The sequence below is a fragment of the Passer domesticus genome, chromosome 5 (genome assembly GCF_036417665.1).
Source record: "Passer domesticus isolate bPasDom1 chromosome 5, bPasDom1.hap1, whole genome shotgun sequence".
NCBI lineage: Eukaryota > Metazoa > Chordata > Aves > Passeriformes > Passeridae > Passer > Passer domesticus.
The window spans coordinates 23901474-23920327 of NC_087478.1; the positions used below are offsets into that span (position 1 = coordinate 23901474).

The 18854-nt window shown below is 37.6% G+C and overlaps 1 long non-coding RNA gene across 1 annotated transcript; it reads right to left on the minus strand.

The window, feature by feature from the left end:
• Window positions 1-488: 488 nt before the first annotated feature.
• LOC135301856 (uncharacterized) lies at window positions 489-18843 on the minus strand. Its single transcript, XR_010363588.1, has 3 exons — window positions 18741-18843; window positions 5892-5954; window positions 489-3219 (listed from the first exon to the last, which is right to left on the minus strand). It is a non-coding gene; the product is annotated as an uncharacterized LOC135301856 (long non-coding RNA).
• Between the last annotated feature and the right edge of the window lie 11 nt (window positions 18844-18854).

The window sequence follows — 18854 nt, forward strand, 5'->3', positions numbered from 1 at the left end:
CTTCTCCAAATAAGACAAGATAAAAAAAAATTATTCCCTAACTGATGAAGTTTTTGTCCCCATAATGGATAATTATGGAATAACCCTCTTTATAAGGGTTTAAAGATGAGAAAATGCTCTCAACTAAATAGCTCTCAACACTTACATGTTCTTTAAAAGCCTGTGAATTGTCATAGAAAAAAAAAAAAAAACAAACCAAACACCTGTATTTGATCTGCTTATATTCAAATTTTTACACTGTATGCAGAGGGGCATCTCCTTATGGATGCAGTCATTCACCCATCTGGATCACAACGGAGAATTTTTGGGTATGAAACTGCCAGCACTCAGCCATGCTGATAGTCAGGCTGTACCATTTAGATGTATTAAGTATGAACTTGTGTACCTAAAGTTAGGAAAGTTATATGACTATGAAAGCACACGTCCACTAAAAACACACTCAGTGTTTACACTTGTTCATATTTTATGGGATTTTTTTGCATGGAACTCTGGAGATTTGAAAAAAAATATGTTTTTTTCTTTTACTTCTTGAAAATACATTTAAGCGACCAGAATGTGAAACACTGGAATTTCTTAGTGCATACTTCTAACAAAGGATGGGAGTGGGGAATGGATACAGTTTATTTGTAAATTAAATAAATACGTTTCTTCCATACCCTTGAGAGCCAGCTGATTTATCAGTTAATAAAATAATCATACACCACAGACTTGTGCTTCCAATTTATTTTAAAAAGAAATAACATTGCATTTTTGACATATATGAATAAAAATGTAGCACTAGAGGAAACTTTGTGAGTAACCCTGTATATATATCAGCAGCCCTTCATGAATAACCTTACTTGCTTTTTCTCTGCTATTTATGGGATGGATTCTGCATAAACACTTATTTCTTCAACAATTCCTAATTTATGCACATGACCCTATAAACCTCAATGTGACTACTGACTAGAAAAAATCCCTGTTCCACTGAATAGAGAATATAGAATGTTTATTAAACACAAGTGAAAAGGAATTTAGTTTTAAATCTGCAATTAAATATCACTAGTATTTACACCTATTATAAACCTAAAATGAAATGTATTTATTTAAAAACTACATCTGAATGGACTACTTTTCTTGCTTAAAAATGCTGATTCAGATAGCAGAACTGCAGAATTTGGACAAATCCAGCCTGTGCTAGACATAAGTGTTCATATGCACTTCTCAGAAGAGGAAAGCCCGTGTCTCCTAACAGACTTTTAAAAAATTTTCTTTGACTTCCTCTTAAGTTTTGTGACCATCAGAACAACAGAAAACCATATAGGAAGATTCTAAATAGAGGTAAGTGGATGGCAGAGCTGGGGTGTCGTGTGGCAGTCCAGCCCAGCAGTGACTGTGTGAACACAATGAGCATGGATCAGAAATCCTTTGGTGAATATGGGGCTTATTCCTGCAGCCCTTATATGAATACCTAAAAAGCTTCTGTGGGTCTGCTTGCATCAGTAAGGAGTCGTTCCTTGAGCAGACTGTGCCACTTCAGACCCTTGCTTTTGTTTTTGTTGTGAAGTTGAACTTTTTGGCATTCCCATCCCACTCTTCCTGTCTCTCATTTTAATCTTCTATTTTTTGGACATATGCCTCTACCTCTCTGTTCTTTAAATTCTCTCTGCTCCCTTCTGTATAACAGCTTCAGTTCTACTTTGTTATTTTTGTTGCTTGCTTTGTCCTCCCTTCATCACTACTCCAGACACTTTTCTCCCTTTTGCTGGTCTGTATGGCTCCTTGGGGACCCTTAACACTCCCCTACAACTGAACAGATTCTCATTTTCAGTGATATTTTAAAATCTCTAGACTATATCCTCTTCTCTTGAGAAAAAAAATTTTAAAAAGCAAAAAAACCCACAAAACAAACAAAAAACCCCTTTCTTCAGAAACTTCTCTAGCTTAAACCCTCAGAAACTTCATTTCAAATTCTCTTTTCACAGGGACCAAGGAGATTGAGACCTACAAGGATGCCAGGGCACACCACCCACTGAAGTTCATGGAGTCACAGGCAGTTCCAGAGAGCCTTGGTCTCTATTGATCAAAGCCTCCTCTCCCGTGCCAGCAGTCCAGCCCTCTGACAGTACGTGCAAATGTTGTGTAAAATTTGCTGTCTGAGGGCCAAACAAGGCTGAACTCTTTGAGAATTTCATTACTGATTCTGCTGTATCATGGTTTTAGCCCAGCCAACAGCTCAGCCTCATGCACCCACTCCCCCACAGTGGGGTGGGAACAGGAAGGGTAAAAGTGAGAAAACTCATGGGCTGAGATAAAGACAGTTCAAGAAATACTATGAAAGCCATGCATACAAGAAGAACAGAACAAGGACTTCATTCACCACTTCCCATGAGCAGGCAGATGTTCACCCATGTCCAGGAAAGCAGGGCTCCATCACATGTAACTGTGAGCGAGGAAGCCAAATATTTTTCATTCTGAAAATCACCCCACATTTCCTTCTTCTTCTTTCACCTTTATGTACTGAGCATGGTGCCATATGGTCTGAGATATCCCTTGGTCAGCTGGGGTCAGTCCTTGTGCACGCTCAACCTGCTCACTGGTGGAGTGGGGTGAGAGGCAGAAAAGGTCTTGATGCTTTGTAAGATGCTCAGCTATAGCTAAAACTTCCCTGTGTTGTCAATCCTATTTTCAGCAACAATCCAAAACAGCCCCATACCAGCTGCTCTGGGGAAAATAAACTCTCCCAGCCCAGACAGGCACATCTACCAAGTAGGTATTTGAACACCAGGCATCTGGGAGAGGCACACAAAAGTGTGAGGTGGAAGCTTATGCTTTCTCATGTATAGCTGTGGAATAGTTATCAGGAAATCATGATGTGTAACACTGCTATTTTCAGATTACATTCTGACAGTACCTTCCCCTAAAAATATAAATTAGTCCATTCTCCTTCAGATGAAAACAAACCTGTGATGAGTGTCCCTTCTGAAAGTTGAAGACTTCTCTGGCCATCCTTCTTCATATTTCTTTGACCAGAATTTCTGTTGAAAGCCTCCAACTGAGACTACTTAAACTGTCAGTTGCACGGTGTAAATCTGGAGTTAACCCCTCTGCAGTGCTCACAGAGGTTAGCCAAGGACAGATCCTTCCCTCATCAATTCATGTGCTGAAGAGCACCTGGGGACCACCAGTACAGAGAGCACAGGCTCATGCCCAGTAAATACTGACGTCAGGGAGAAATGCCTGAGGCAGAAGGACAATAAATAAACAAAAAGGAGAAAGAGAGTAAAGAATTAGACTGGAGAGGGGGAAAAAGGAAGGGGTCAGAAGCTGGGGGTGATGATGGGTTACTCGTTTTTGTACACTCTAAAGGAATGGGGTGCAGAAGGAACAGGATGGAACACTCACATTTCACCCCATAAAACATTTCAGCTAAATAATTCTATTGTGTTTAAACCTGGCATTTAATTAAGTTATTTACTTTTTTTGGTCCAAATTTCATCCCAGTGCATGACATTTAGTAGTGTAAGGATATGTTGTCATATTTGAGTTTTTTATTTTTTAACAAATGCCCATTTTTATAATCACATTAAGATACTTTGACTAAGCAGTTGAACTGATTACTCCACACCTCAGATGTGCTGGAGGCATGAGGTGAAATGCACCCGAGGTGTGCATTAATCAACCTTGCCATATAGTCTGTCCTGTCTCACTGCTTAATTAAATTCCAAACCAAATAGTTTTGGTGAGAAGGTTAGGAGGGATCACTTTTTCAAGTGGGTTTTGCATGAGCTGTCCACAGTGCATGGAAAAAAAATATAAGATATATTTAGAACAATATTTTAATTTGCAATACTTGATTAGATGGAAAGAATGTAATGTTTAAAAAAAGAAAATGTGATTAAGAAGCTTAAGTGCACAGTATATTACATGAAAATTCTGATCATAAAGAAAGGTAATATCTACTCAAAATTATAATTTCTGTACTTTTGAAATCAACTCAGCAAGAATTATCTACCCATATCAAATTGTAGCACTTGTCAAAATCAACTGTAAAGCATCTCAAGTGCTCTTCTGAATCAACAAAACAGATGTATAGCGATGTGAGGTTGCACTGAAATGGAAATAAAAGTGAACTAGATGCCAGTCATTGCCCTTAATCTCTTGAACCCGGCACTTAACACAGAGGATACCACAGGTCTTTGGGACACTGTTTAGAAGGGGAAAAAATCAAGACTTGAATCTTAATAGCATATGCAAAAACACTCTATAAAATTATTTTCTTTCTCGTATAGTGGAATATCATATGCTCAAAGAGCACCTTGCCTTGTTCGTAAACATGAGGCAATGTTTGAAACAGCATCCTATTTCAGTTTTAGACAGACAAAAAACTGAAATATGTGAAACATAGAAATGTGTTTAAATTTTTAAAATAGCAATTAAATATGCTTAGAGGTTGAAAAGTCACCATCTCACTCCCTTCAATAAAATGTGCAATGATGTTTATGAGATAACACCTGCAGTGGAATGAATACATTGAATTAAGATTACAATATTGTTATATTTTTCTAGGGACTTAACAGATGACAAATCTGCAAGCATTGGTCTTTAGAAAACAACAGCTCTAATCCCATCACCTAGGATGTGTGTTTGGAGTGAGCTCCCCTGTAAATTTGTATAACTTGGTGTCCCTGGAATCATGATGAAAATGACTGGTTTTCTCATTGGCTTTGTGATGATGGTGCTTTCCAGGACTGTAATACACAAAGAGAGACTAAGGGGGTGACCGACAGCAAAATGAACAATTATTTCTTTGACCTGTCCTGTGAACTGGTTAAGGTTCTGAATTTCAGGTAGTGGGTTTTTGTAGGCTCTTGAGGTATTGCAGAATCCTAATGTTTATCAACATTCTACTTGCTTCCCCACTTTCAATCATGTTTAGACTAGTAGAATTTTTAGTATGTCATACAATGCTGAAAATTACTGACTTCACTGCTGTATAATGAAGCCATCACAGCCTACGTTATCCATAAAGTGGTCTGTTTTCACCAGAAGCATTATGGAGCTGGCATGCACAGATGATTGTTAAGTCCTTCTTACTCCACGAAGAGAGAAGGTCCAGTTGAACAGAAACTTCTCTCTGGGATGGACCAGGGACCCCAAGCCCCATGAGGGATGCCTGGAGGATTACGCTCCTGGATTTACAGTGACATTCTTCCATGGCTCAGTCAGACAAAACAAAATAAACCTCACAAGGAGTCCTTGGTCTGGTTTGCTGCCAGTGCTCAGAGGTGAACAGATGAAGATAGCAACCAGCTACAAACATTTTAGACTAATTTTAACATATCTTGACAAATTAATTCAGCCCTTAGTGGATTTCATCCATCATTTTCCTCCTTGTCTAGAACAAGCAGAAATAGCAGATTATCAATTCTAGCTCTTGAGACACAAATAAATGTGTTTGAGACCTTTTGACTTCAGCACATGTGAAAATTTGTAAAGCTTGTGAGCAACACTTCCCCTTCAGGTTATGTCCCACATCCAGGATTGATTCATACAAGAGAGGAAACGGAGTGGGATCTACTTTTAATTCAGCTACAAACACTTTCACATTGTTTTTTTTATACAGGACTGTTAACCAAAAGGGCAAATCCAAATGAAGAACAAAATAACTGAGCATGAGGTCTCAATTTCCAGTTTTCAATTCTTTCAATTCACTTTCCAAGTGTTTTTTTTTTTTTAAACATTGTTAAGATTAAATACACTACACTGAGAATTACTCCAAATTTTCTAAATGTTCCAAAAGTGATTTTACTAGATTCCAGAAGTCAATAGGCTATTATAAAACCAACAACAGAGAAAAGGAAGTTTGAGGCTTTGGACAATATAAATATACAGAAAACTCTAGTAGATACCTGCTCAATTCAGAATAAACCTCCATCCAAGCATCCAGGAATGGTAGGAGCTGAAAAGTTAATCTGCAGCACAAGCAGAACAAAATATATTTATTCACACTTGGGTTCAAAGTGGACCCAGTTATGGCACCATACAGGCATAGGTTATGTGAAAGGTTGTTGCCTCCTTCCCCTTCTGCTCAGTCTTCTATCCTTTCACTGGCAAATGGTAGCTAAAACAGAAAGCTTAACTTACTCCCATTTTCCTCTGTAAAGGGGTTTTGTTTTGTGGGCTTTGGTTTTGGTGAGGGTTTTTTAGGAGGGACTACTGGTGCTTTGGCTTGCTTGGCTGGGTGGTCTTTGCTTGTTTGTTTGTTTGTTTGTTTTAAAAGGACATTCTGGTTTTGTTTGACACAAAAGACAGAAATTGGAGGTTTTTTTGCTGCTTTCTAACATTCCTGGAAGCACTGAGAACATAACAGCAAAGTGCTTCCTGTCAGCCTTTAAAGCCCAAATAGAAATATTTCAAGAGGGCTACATGTCTTTTACAAGACAGAGATCTGAGCTGTGTCCCAGGGGCAGCTTTGGGCACCCCAGCACGAGCAGTCCACTCAGCACTGATGAGGTTTCACAGAGCAGATGGCCCAGCTGGTGCAGGCCACTTTGCAGCAGGACTCCAAACACAGCCTGGTGCACAGAATATTTGCACAATACTTGCACCTCTGTCTGCACAAAGGACTACTTCTCCTTTCTCTCTCAAGCCCAGAGGAAGTCTGGATAAATGTGTAGCTGTGCCATAGCTCACGCTTCTGTGCCAGGCCGTGTACACAGAGGGATGGAAATGTGCCTCCAGCATTCCCTGCTCTCCTCTGGAGGTGGCAGCAGGTCTCAGCTACCCACCACCCTATGCTCTTGTGTAAGAGCTCTTTAGCGATGCAGAGAACTACTTTAAAGATACTTCCAGAGTGAATTCCACTAACTCCATAAGCTTTTGAGATAGTTTTCAGCACTTTTTTTTTAATTTGGGCTGACACTCAGAATTTCTTCCCTGCACTGCATATGATGACGCTTTGGTAAATGTATTCTTTTTTTTTTACCTGGCCATGCTTCCTTTCCAAGCCAAACACGTAACAGAAATAATTCCAACTTCTAACTTTTGCCTTACAAAACTGCAGTGGTTGTGAAAGGCAAAGTGACATTACAGCTCCTGTCTATTTTGAATTTCTTGGCATGTTTTTATTTTTGCTTTTTTTTTTTGTTTTGTTTTGTTTTTTTTATTTGGTCTGCATGATATCTGAAATGTTGAGCAAAATTGCATTATCTGTTGCACCACAGTACATATATTGTTGTTCCCAAAGGTTTACTTATAACATTCACATCATCGCTTATTTTTTTCCTTTCCCCCCATTGTCATTTCTGTACAGATTTAATACAACAGAAACATGGCTTCCACTGGGAGCTACAGGTAGAGCAGATACAAAGTTCTCTATAATTGGTGTCTGCCATGGCTGCTCACAGTAAGTTATGTAAATCACAGCAAGGACCCACAACCCCTAAAGGCATGAATATTTTTTTTTCATTCAGTGCAGAGGATAACTTCAGAATCTTAGTAATAGCCCCCTCCACATCAGGGATCTCCTTACCAGGAAAAGTCAAGGTCTAGAAACCGGCCATGTCAACTTTGCAATTTAAATCCTACTGTTAAAGATGGTGTGGTAGGTATTACAGTAAGTCAATGCATTGTAGGCATTATTCATTTTCTCTTTGTGGTCCTGCTTCTGTTTATATTCACTGTAGTAATTCCATCAAAATACAGATTTGAATATTTATTTACTTTTTCTTTAACAACTCTTTAATTTAAAATGAAATGTGGTGTTGTCAGGTTTAATTCTAAAAATGGAGTAGTAACTCCACTGATTCTCTAGTGATGTATTTTAGTTAAAATCATGTCTTCCAAGTGTCTAAATGTGACGTTATTGTTAAATCTGTTTCCTTTAAAATAGTACTGCAAGTGCAAGAATTTTTAGCCTAAATTTGATAAGTCAGCTTCTATCTTATAATTTTTTATTTCTCCCACAAATCTTGTTCTTATAGGTCATATACATCAGTTTGTGCACTACCTATTAGGTAGCTGAATGAATCCTTAAAACATAGTAATTGTCTGCTTTGTTATGGGGAAAAGGTTTCCAAAGCTAAAATCCTCGCTCACATTTCCAACTTAATTCAAGGACTTCCTGATGCCCAAGTATCAGGCAAAGCACAAGGTGCAAAAAATCAAAACCACAGAACCCCCCAAAACAACAGCAAAGAAAAAGGATAATTTTTTTTAAAAGACAGTTGAATCCAATTCTTCTGCTACCTTTACCAGTTAGAATTCTGAAAAAGAAAAATCTCTTTTGAAAGAGATTTTGATTGATCAGATAGCCACCTCAGACTGAATCTTAATCTTATATAATAACATTTCTTATTTTACCTCCAACCCTTTTAATCTACTTATTCAGGAAAGCTAAGCTCAGTATATGTAGGTGGTTTTCACTGAGGGTCTGTCTTTCTTTATATTTTTAATTTTATTTTTAAACATAAGAAGTAAATGCATACTATACAGACACAATATAGTATTGCATGTATGTATAGGCATATACATACACAGTCATGTTCAGGAACACACACAGAGGCTATTGAAGAAAACCAGGTGTTTCTTAACCACACAATGCTGGTGAGGCAGTGTACCTGAAGCCTGTTTTGCAATGTGCTATTTTTCCTTTGGACCCTAACTCCTGCTGTGTGCTGCTCTTTGGTGCATCGCTGAGGCTGCAAGGACACGGCTGAAGCACCCTGCACTGGGACAGCCTTTGGCTCACCGTGCCTCTCAAGGCTTCAAGGAAGCAGGGATGCAGAAGACAATGAGACTCCCAGGAGGACCCTGGTGAGGAGATGAAGGTGACTTAAAGCCTCTTCTTACAAACAGCTTGGAGCCTTGCACAGCACAGTTGCAAGGGTAGCAGCCAATAATGCAGCCCAGGCTTAGTAAATTATTTTTCCATCAACTACAAAAGGCACCGTCCCCATTTAGACAAGTCATAGAACAGAAATGGAAGTGGTTGGTACAACTATCTAGGACCAATTCAGTGGTTCAGTGTTTCTGTTCTCCATCATCTTAGAGGTAAACATGAGCTATAATCACCCACATGTCATTCATAGCTAAGCTGGTTACTGGCAGAAACATCATGCAATTGAAATTTTGCCCAGCCCTAGTCAATGCACTATGTCTTCAGGTAACAGCTGTGTCTGGTAGAGACAGGCAGCTGTAGAAACCCCCTTCCTCTATGAAACATTACATAGTTTGCAGATTACTATTCTTACATAAAATGATGCAAATAAACTGTTTTTTTTCACTTGAAAAGTGTTGTCTGGAAAGGTCAGCAAAATGTGCTCAGACCATAATGGATGTGTGCAGCTCCTGATCTTGATAGATTTTCAGTGTTGCAGAATTTTACAATTAATTTTTTTACTATTGATAGAACTTGTTTAAGGCTTCTGCAGTCTTTTAAATGGCTTTAAAAATATGAAAACTATGATTATTTTACTTTGGTTATCCAAATCAAACTTTTCTAATAAAATTCCTACTCTCATTTGAGGCCCCAAATCTTAAAAATGCAGGGCCTGGAATACTTATTGCTTCCTGCAGTATGAACCCCAAAGCAGAGTAAAGAGTGCCTGATTTTCAAAGTGATTCAAGCCTCCTAATTGTAGGTTAGGTTTTGAGTAGTTAGGAGTCCAAAGGCTTTCTGTGGGCTGAAGTAATATTTGTCTGGAAAAAAAATATTGGGCAATGGGCATAAAAAGAAATAAGCATTATAAAAATTTTGCATCAATTGGTTATGCCAAATGAGTTATGAGAAGGAACACTCTGACATAAGAATCACATAAAATTAAAACTACAACTAAACTAGAATGGGTTTGCTTGTGGGTTGGGATTCTGCAATCTCCCCCCTCCAAGCTCTGTATGCTTAATTTCAGTTACTGGAACTGTGTTTTCTACCTTCTTTTTATGGCCTTTTTTATAAAAGGTAGCTGGTACTCACAAAAAATTTTGGGACCGTTCAAAACTTTTCACAGTTAATTAGTAATGCATGTAGCAAAACACCCGCCCTACCTCTGGGCCTTTGGGGTTGCCCTGGTTCACTTGTAACTGATTTATTTTTTAAGGTTTTCTGGCACACCTCCACCCCAGCTGCTTCCAAGAAATTTCAGCTCAGCGTCAGCTGGGAAAGATCAACTTCACATGCTGACATACAGAGGCAGCCTTAGGAGTGCTGGGGCCTCTGGTGGGAGGCGTCAATGGGAATCTTTGCTCTTTTTGCTGATCCGGGGATATAGTATCTGCCACCATACAGAGCCTTTTTTAGAATTTTCTTTGAAAGAACACTCACCTGATTATTACACTGTGTTTTTTCCTCAATGAGAAACAGAAATGTTATCTTTACCAGATTTGTGGCTCATTGCATAGGTCTGAATGGCGGATGGTTTTTGCAGGCACCCAAGCTCTTTGTTAATAGCTGCTGAGATGCCAAAACAAACATGCTATTTTATAGTCTGGTTAAATTCTACAGAATACAAAAGAGGAGAGAGAATGATTCTGATATTTTTCCTTATGTCTGAGTAAAGGCTTACTCTGCAAGTCTACATTTGAAACTGACGGTCATGAATTCTACCCCTCTTCCAAGAGATATATGGCTTTTGGTGATTATTTTTATTGAGAATTTACCCCCCAAAAATTTCTACCATGTTCCCTCCTTCATTTTTATTCCTCTTAGATTGCAGATTAATTTTGTCCCTAGGCTTCCATTTTGTTACCTTCTATAACTTCCAAGGGTATCTGCACCAAACCAAAACAAAAGCATCTTAACATTGATGCAAAACACTAGTTAAAAAAAATATATCTAATTGGGTCCATTAATGAACAAAGAAAACATCTCTAATTGTAATGTACAGCACCTCATTCTACTTAAATTTAAAATACACAAAGTCACTCACTCTAAGATACAGGCTGATAGTGAATTCTACCTTTGGGTAGACACCTTTCCCAATTTCTGTAGTGAACTGAATGAAGGATTGTCATCCATTAGTCATGGTTTGATCTAAAGGTAAGAGGATCCAACAGGAAATTCTGTGGTTCTTTCTTTTCTTTCCAAACTTCAACAATATTTCTCTGCATATAAATGGTTTCAGAGCAGCAATAAAAAATTTAATTTTTTTCAGAAGTGGAGGCAATAATAATACAAAGCAGAACGACAGTTTTAGCTCAATGAAGAAAACTGGGTGTTGATAGAACAACAGACCTTTGATTAAAACAATATTCTTGATTTGTTTTTTTGTTTTCCACAGTTAGATAAGCTCAACAAGATGGTCTCAATTTAGCACTGCAAGAGTACTAATTTTAAAACTGTTATTTTGTTTTTGCCTGTGTTCAGATACTTATAGCAAGAGACTACTTCCAACCTGCACAGATACTGTATTTTGTTAAGATAACAGACTTGGTGTGTTCCATTCAGCTTAGCACCATTAAGAATTTGCTGTCTGCCACCAGGATTAACATCTTAGTATTTTCTTCCCAGTGTATGGTTACATTTCAAGAATTAAATGATCATTCAGAAAGTTAGCTTCAGTTTATGAGCTGTTAAACCTAAAAGTGATACAGTACATCAAAATGAAAAGAAAGAGTTGAAGTGATAATCATTAATGTTAACTCTGTCCTTAGAGTCTTTATCACTTGACATAAAATGTTCACCCATTCCCGTTACAATAATTTCACTCATATTTAAAAACATGATTTTTTTATGGAGGACCCAGAGGATATCTTTGTATTGTTTTGTATTTTGTGAGAAGATGCACTGAGAAGACTGGAGACAGAAATCTTGAATTTGCATCCCTGGCATGGACAGATGAAGTGAAACTGTGCCCACACTACCCCAGACCTCATGCTGGATTTGGAGGCTGAATGACAGTTCTCTTCTTGTGTGCTTTCATTTTTTTTCCTCTATTATTAAGGATCATCAAGGAAGGAGACTGATAGGATCAAATGAACTGAACTGGTTTGGCTATATAGATACCCATTCTCTGGCAGAAACCTGTACCTGCCTTCACATTCATAAAGAAGCATCTGATGAGGGCAGAAATTCCCAAGTAACTTCAGGTTTGACTGGGCTAGCTAGGCCGATTGGTAAGCTCTTTCCCATACCTGAGTTTTTCCTTTTAAAAATGATTCCTTACTCAGGAATCTTATATAAGAATTTCATTTGCAATTATGAGCTTTTCCATGTATGTTCAAAAAAAACTCAAATCCACATTTATTCTTGCTAAATTATGAAAAATGTGCTAATAATTGTCTAATGCTAATAGGTGTCACTAGCAGCATTACCTCTTATTGTGATGTCTCTCCCCTTCTGCTTATATTAAATGTAATTCTTTTCTTTTTCTATAATTTTAACTTTTATTCACCTAGTATTTGGCATTCAAGTCCAAAGTTCAGGCAAATATAACAATCATTTGAGAAATACTCACTAGACAAGTATTCATGCACTCCTGTATCACCTGACATATGGTGAACAAGCTGATGAATGACTCAGGATTTAAATGGTAATTACCATTCATCATTATAATAGACTTGCTAATTCATAAATTCTTGGTAAGCCAATTTTCTATAAAAAGGTTAATAATAAGAGTGGAAAAGAAGGAAAAAATAGCCCTAGTGTGATAAAAAATGTAAAAGCTAGAATATCTTCACTGCCACACATCCCTCCTAATGATTGAGTAATTTTGCACCAAAGTGCTTGCTTATTGACACAATACCACTTGCAGTACTAGGGCTCTGATGGAAACAGGGGAAGACAGAAAAATCCAACCAAACTGCTACAGACAGAGGCTGAGGCACATCAGACAAAGGAACCAAGGCACTCACACATGGCAAAGGCAGGCAGGATCCCACCTACACAATTCATCCTTTTAGAGTACTTTGTGACAATGTCATGTTCTCAGAACTGCCCACAACATGTGCATTAGAGAAAACTGTATGGAAATGTTCCTGGTACTCCTGAGAGAAGCTGTGAAAAATGCATCTGAATTTATCACGCTGCCATTAGACTCACTGAGTGTTCTCTAAGTTCCTCTGAGCAAAAGGAACATTTAGTTGTCTCTGCTTTGAATGAAACAAGAAAAAAGCAAAAACATGAAAAAAATTTTGCTCATTTAACGATTTTTATCTGGAAAAACACTATCAATGTAATTTACAAACCCCATGGAAAACAGCAGTGTAGACTGGAAAGAATGCATACAGGCAACACTGAAATTCTACATTTCCATTACTCAATATAGTACTTATTTGCCCATTAGCTAATGAACCTAAATGTACAAAAATGCAAATGTTTCTCCATCTCTAATCCTTATGCCACCATATCTTTTTATCATAACAGGCCAATATGGGAAAGACTTTTTGCCCCACCAAGGCATGTAGTTTCTCCGTCCACCTGCATCTTCCTGCTCCTTCTCTGGGCACCATAGATGTGAAAGCTACCCTAAATTACACAGTAGATGTACTTTTTACTTCAGATGCAAAACTAAGGAGGCTGGTAATGGGGAAGTGATACATCAGTTTGCAAGCAACTGAGGGACAAGAGGAACATAAAATAAAAGAATTGATGCATGGGACCTCAGTGCCCTTCCCCCTCTCCACTGTTGTGATTGTGCAGAGCAGAAGTTCAAGAGAATGAAGTAGTCAAGTTCAAAGTTGAGGTTTTGATAATTTTAGCCTTCACTTGGAACCGTGCAGGGAAACTTGCACTTTCAATCTGTTGTACATTGGGTGTCAGGGTGATTGGACAGATGTTGAGCATTCAGGAATAAAGGATTTGTATGTGAAATAAAAACAACCCATAGCTGTTGTGCACTATGTAACACCATACTGGGATTATGAAAAATACAAACATTTACTACAATATACTGTATGTTCAGGGAAGTTTACAGTGCAGGTAATCTTACTGACTGCTTTCCTGCAAAACACTGTGCAACAGAGCATGAAATGCCTGCCAAGCTAGACTCTCTTGTGCATGTGTTTTTCCTTTCTGACTTTGTCTCTCTTGCACACATACATTATAAAATCTCAGAATTGATGTACACTTAAAAATGGATGTTAACCGCAGACTGTACCTCAAGTTCACAGGACTTTTATGAAACAAACAAAAGTTTCAAACATTTTTAGAGCTCCGGATTTTGGATCAGCTCATAAAATATAGAAACAAGGATGTAAAGCATTAAAATGTGCTGTGCATGAGGACTAGGACTGGATTTCAGAGTGTGTTTCTATTTGAAACTTTAGATAATTTGCAGAAACTCTTTTCAGTTGTACTGATTCTAAAGATTAGACAGTGTGGACATTATAAAAGACATAGTGAGAGGGTATCTAGGCCATTTTTCTTTTTGTTTACTTGACAGTATATAACAGTAACTGCTTATAAAGCAAAACAGAAAGCACACAATTTCAAAACAAAAGAAAAAATACAGAAATAGGGAAATTACGACATTGTTCTAAAGAGCAAAGATTCAGGTCTAATATTATAATGCAAGTACTTCTCAAGCAATGTTATTAAGCTAAATACAAAGTTTCAGAATAGTGCACGTCTGCTATATTCCAGAAATGATAAAATTTATTTAAAGTGGCAGTAAAAAAAATTTATTACTGGTTTTCAGAAAGAGAATATATCAAACCTTTATATATTTGCATGACTTTTGTTCTAGTTCTCATTTCTGCTAAGCCAAAAGCTTGAAACATATATTATGCATTTTTTAACAAGTATCACTGCATTTTTTGTTTTCCTAGGGATACAAAGCATAGCAAAAGTCAGCTTTTGGGTCAGCTGCAATGGGGAGCTAAATTGGAATAAAGTGAATCAAAATGCTTATGCTCAATCAACTGCATAATCCATGGATAAAGGTTCCATTGAACAATTTAGTATCTGACTTTTCTAACTAACCTTTTTTGTCATAAATCCAAATATTTCATTTTATTGTTAAAAGTTATTCTTAGCATTGAGGATAAAGAGAAAGGAAGAGAGCAGCACAGGTAGCCATGGGCAGCATATACCAGTGAGGTCACACATCCAGAGCATCCTGTGATGTCACAATAAACACAACAATAAAGCTCTAGTGGATTCGGAAGTCACTGAGATGACAGGAAGGTATCTTTGGACTCAGTTGTTTTGCACCATACTTATTTCAAGTAATTATTGTATGAAAAATACAATTTTTGATTTCTAGGAAGAATACGTCATCCCCTTGATATTTTGGAAAGCTCAGTTTATTTAAGATTTTCTGTCACTGAATAAGAGCATTATAGGGTTTTAACTTACATCACATTTCAGAGTTGAGTGACTGTAGCTGAAGAGTGGATTATAGAAATGATGCATTGACATTAGTACAGAATCCCACATGGTTGCCTTTAGATGTTTGAAAACCTCCTTTAAAGGGATTCATTTGTTCACTTTAGTGTTTTCAGGGTCAGGTTGTAGAATATGCCAAATATTTTCCAGAGGTCGAATGCTTGAAACTCTCATGAATTTACTACTAAACACAAACTATTTAATTTGATGGAAGATGAATGTAAATGTTTGGCATCATAGCCTGTGTCGCTCTTATGGAAATTTTGAAAAATGAATGTGGAGTTATGTGATTTTAGGAATATTTGAGGGTTTATATTACAGATTTTCCTATGCTTTCACTGTAGGATTGTATATTGCTTTTTATGTGTGGGTTTTTTTTCTTTTAACAGATGTATACTCCTCTTTGTAATAAGGTTTTTTACTTACTGATATTTTGGAGGAGAGATTATGATGAGTATTTATATCTGTGGAAATAGTTCTCTTTTTTGCTCCACAGAGGGTGAATCAGTGTTTTGGCCTTTTTCATGACCTTCAGAAATCATTATCTTTATGCCACTGTATAAATCTGTAATTACTTTATCTAGAGTATGTGCAGCCCTGCCCCAAAAGGCTAAAACAGGACAAGAATAGTTACATGAAAGGTGATGATGGTGTCCACAGCTATGGAACAATTCTGTTTAGCAGAAGCAGGCCAGAGAAGAGCAGTTGCAGAGGAAGAGGGCACTCCATATCACAAATGGCATAGTGAAAGCTAATACAGAGCAATTGATGACCATTAATTGTATGACAAGAATTTTAAAAATCAAGTGGAAATTTAAAAGACCACAAGAAATTTTTTCTTATTCAATGAGTGGTTGGAACTCTTGAAATGAATGACCATGAAATCTGTTAACCGTAGTGGTGCACCTACTGACTTCTGCTCAGAAAATCCCCCAGGCATGAACTGCAATACAAGGAAAAGTTTCCAAAACTGTTTTCACTATATCCATCTCTCTTTAATATTTACAATTATTCACTGACACCATAACATAGTCTTGGAAGCATTTTGGAGTTGTTTATTTTTGTGGTTTCTCCTAACTTTAGTCCTAACATTTGGTTTCCGGTACTCTTAACTGGTTTCTTTTTCACTGGCAGAGTCTTCTGGCTCCTTAAAGTGTCATTGGGACAAGTGAAAGAGCCATGTGGAACATTTTTGGGCAACACAAGCATATAATATAAAGCAAGCTACATAATACAATATTAGTGTTTCTCCTGATGTTTGTCTTTTATTAAGATGTGCCTGTTTAATGCTGATGTGTACATTTCTTGAAGAACTACCATGAAACTTTCCAAAAACTGCCAGCCTCACACCTTGGTCAATTGTTTTTGAAAGAAAGTATTTTTGGCTTTGAGATTTTTGGGTTAAGCATGCACCTTTCATTTTAAAAAGGAAAATAGTGCAGAACCAAAGTCTCTGGCTACAAATAAGCAACCATTTCCAGGCACTCCTTGATTATTTCTGAGCTAGAAGTCTTCCAGTGGGGTTTTCTTCTTGCTCAAGGTCAGATAACTTTCACAGTACTCATACCATCTGCAAGATTTACTATCAGTTGTAAAAGTAGCTGTGAAATATAGTTTTATTCTTGACATCTGGAAGAGAGCTTGGTGTTGTAACTGGTCTATAAATTATAAAAGTAAATATACATGCATGAATAATTTGAGGCGTAATGCATGTACTAAACACACAGTATATGTACCATCAAGTATTTCAGAAATATCTAATATGTTCTGAAATATAATTTCTGCTTTTTTCTCTCACCCCATAAACTGAGGAAATGTCTCTGGAGTCATGTATCTGCACTCAAGGTTTAGTCATGTGCTACCAAATCATCTGCATGAGGACACACAAAGGCATCCACAGCATAAGCCACCTGCTCTGTGGATCTATAGCCATAGACAACAGTATTTGTGGCTGCTTTGCCATTCCCTCCTTGCCTCTTTTCTTTACTTGCATGCAGATTTGTGAGGAACCCAGGCTTCTCCAGATTATTTACACATCAGTCATGAATTTTAAGCCAGCATAGAAAAGGTAGAAGGAAGAAGCCATGCTGAGTGGAAGGTTGGCCAAGCTTACTTTTCTTGAGGATTAGTGGGGAAACAGCCAAGCTAGTCACAGGCATCAATGTAGCTCATGATAAGGGGTGTGAGCCCTCAAATGACAGCTGTGTTCTCTTTTTCTTCACAGCACCACAGGCTAGATGCAAATGAAAATTTCAGAAGAAAAGCTATTTTAGAGACATGGTTATCTTGGAAGTCTTTGGATATATGTTTGGTTAGAAAATTATACAGCAATGAAATTAATACAGAAATATTCTTACTACATTTTTTTTTTTTCTTTCTGTTATGATCTTAAGTATGCAATGGTTATTCCCTTGGAATGTAAGTCTGTAAGTATATTACTGTAAGTATATTACAGAGTTTGGCTGACAAAAATGCTTCAGCAAATATTTCAACTCACTCTTGCACTCTTCATCTTGGCTTTGAACATTGAGTTCATAGTCCACATTGTGTGATCAGTCTTGTGCTTAATTCATTCGCAGGTAAAAAGAAATTTCAATACAGGGCTTAAGCCAAGAAGCAGTTCTTTGCAGAGCAGCTATACATTCCTGCATTTACCTGAATAGATACCTGATGTTATCAAGTTACATATTCATGTAGATCTCAGGGTTCTATATGTACAGTCATGTTCTGTGAGGGCACTTCCATAGTTTGGAGGATTCAGCCTCATTCTCAAGTGCTGATTGTGCTGAGTATTACTTCCTGAAAAATGAAATTGCTGTGTTTTCCCCGATAAAGGCCCTTTGTGCTCCTAATAGTATGGTACATCTGAAGGAAAGAGGACCTCCTAGCAGAGAACATACACTGCATAAAGTTCTATAATAGGTTCCCCAAAGAACATATTTGTGCCAAATTCTCCAGCTTTTCCTCAGGTAATTTGTTGTGTTTGACTCTCATGACAGCTAGGGAGTCAAAACTGTTTCACTAAGCCAGTTTCACTCCATCTCACAAAGCTCAAGAGATTTTCTCTGTTTTCTTGGAATATAAAAAAATGTACCTAATGCTACTCAGTGCTTTGATTTGTGAAGCCTGTCCAAACAACCATTTCAATACAGGGAGTGTCTGATAATGATGCAGGATTTGAAAATCAGCCTGTATACAATTTAATTCAGAATATCTGGTAATCAGATTAGGTGTTAATTAGGAGATATGGCTCCAGTGAAGACTGATCTCTGAGGGATATATGTGTGATTGTCAGGGTTAGTTTAGATGTTGCTGCAGTTATCTTGCAGTTATCAATGAATCACAGAATGATAAAATATCTGGAAAGGACCCAAAAGGTTCACAGAGTCCATCTCCTGGCCCTGCACAGGACAACTCTAAGAATCCCATCATGTACCTGAGAGTGTTGTCCAAACCCTTCTTGAACTCTGTCAGGCCTGGTGCTGTGACCACTTCCTTAGAGTGACTGTTCCAGTGCCCAACCACTTTGACCACTTCCTTGGAGAACTGT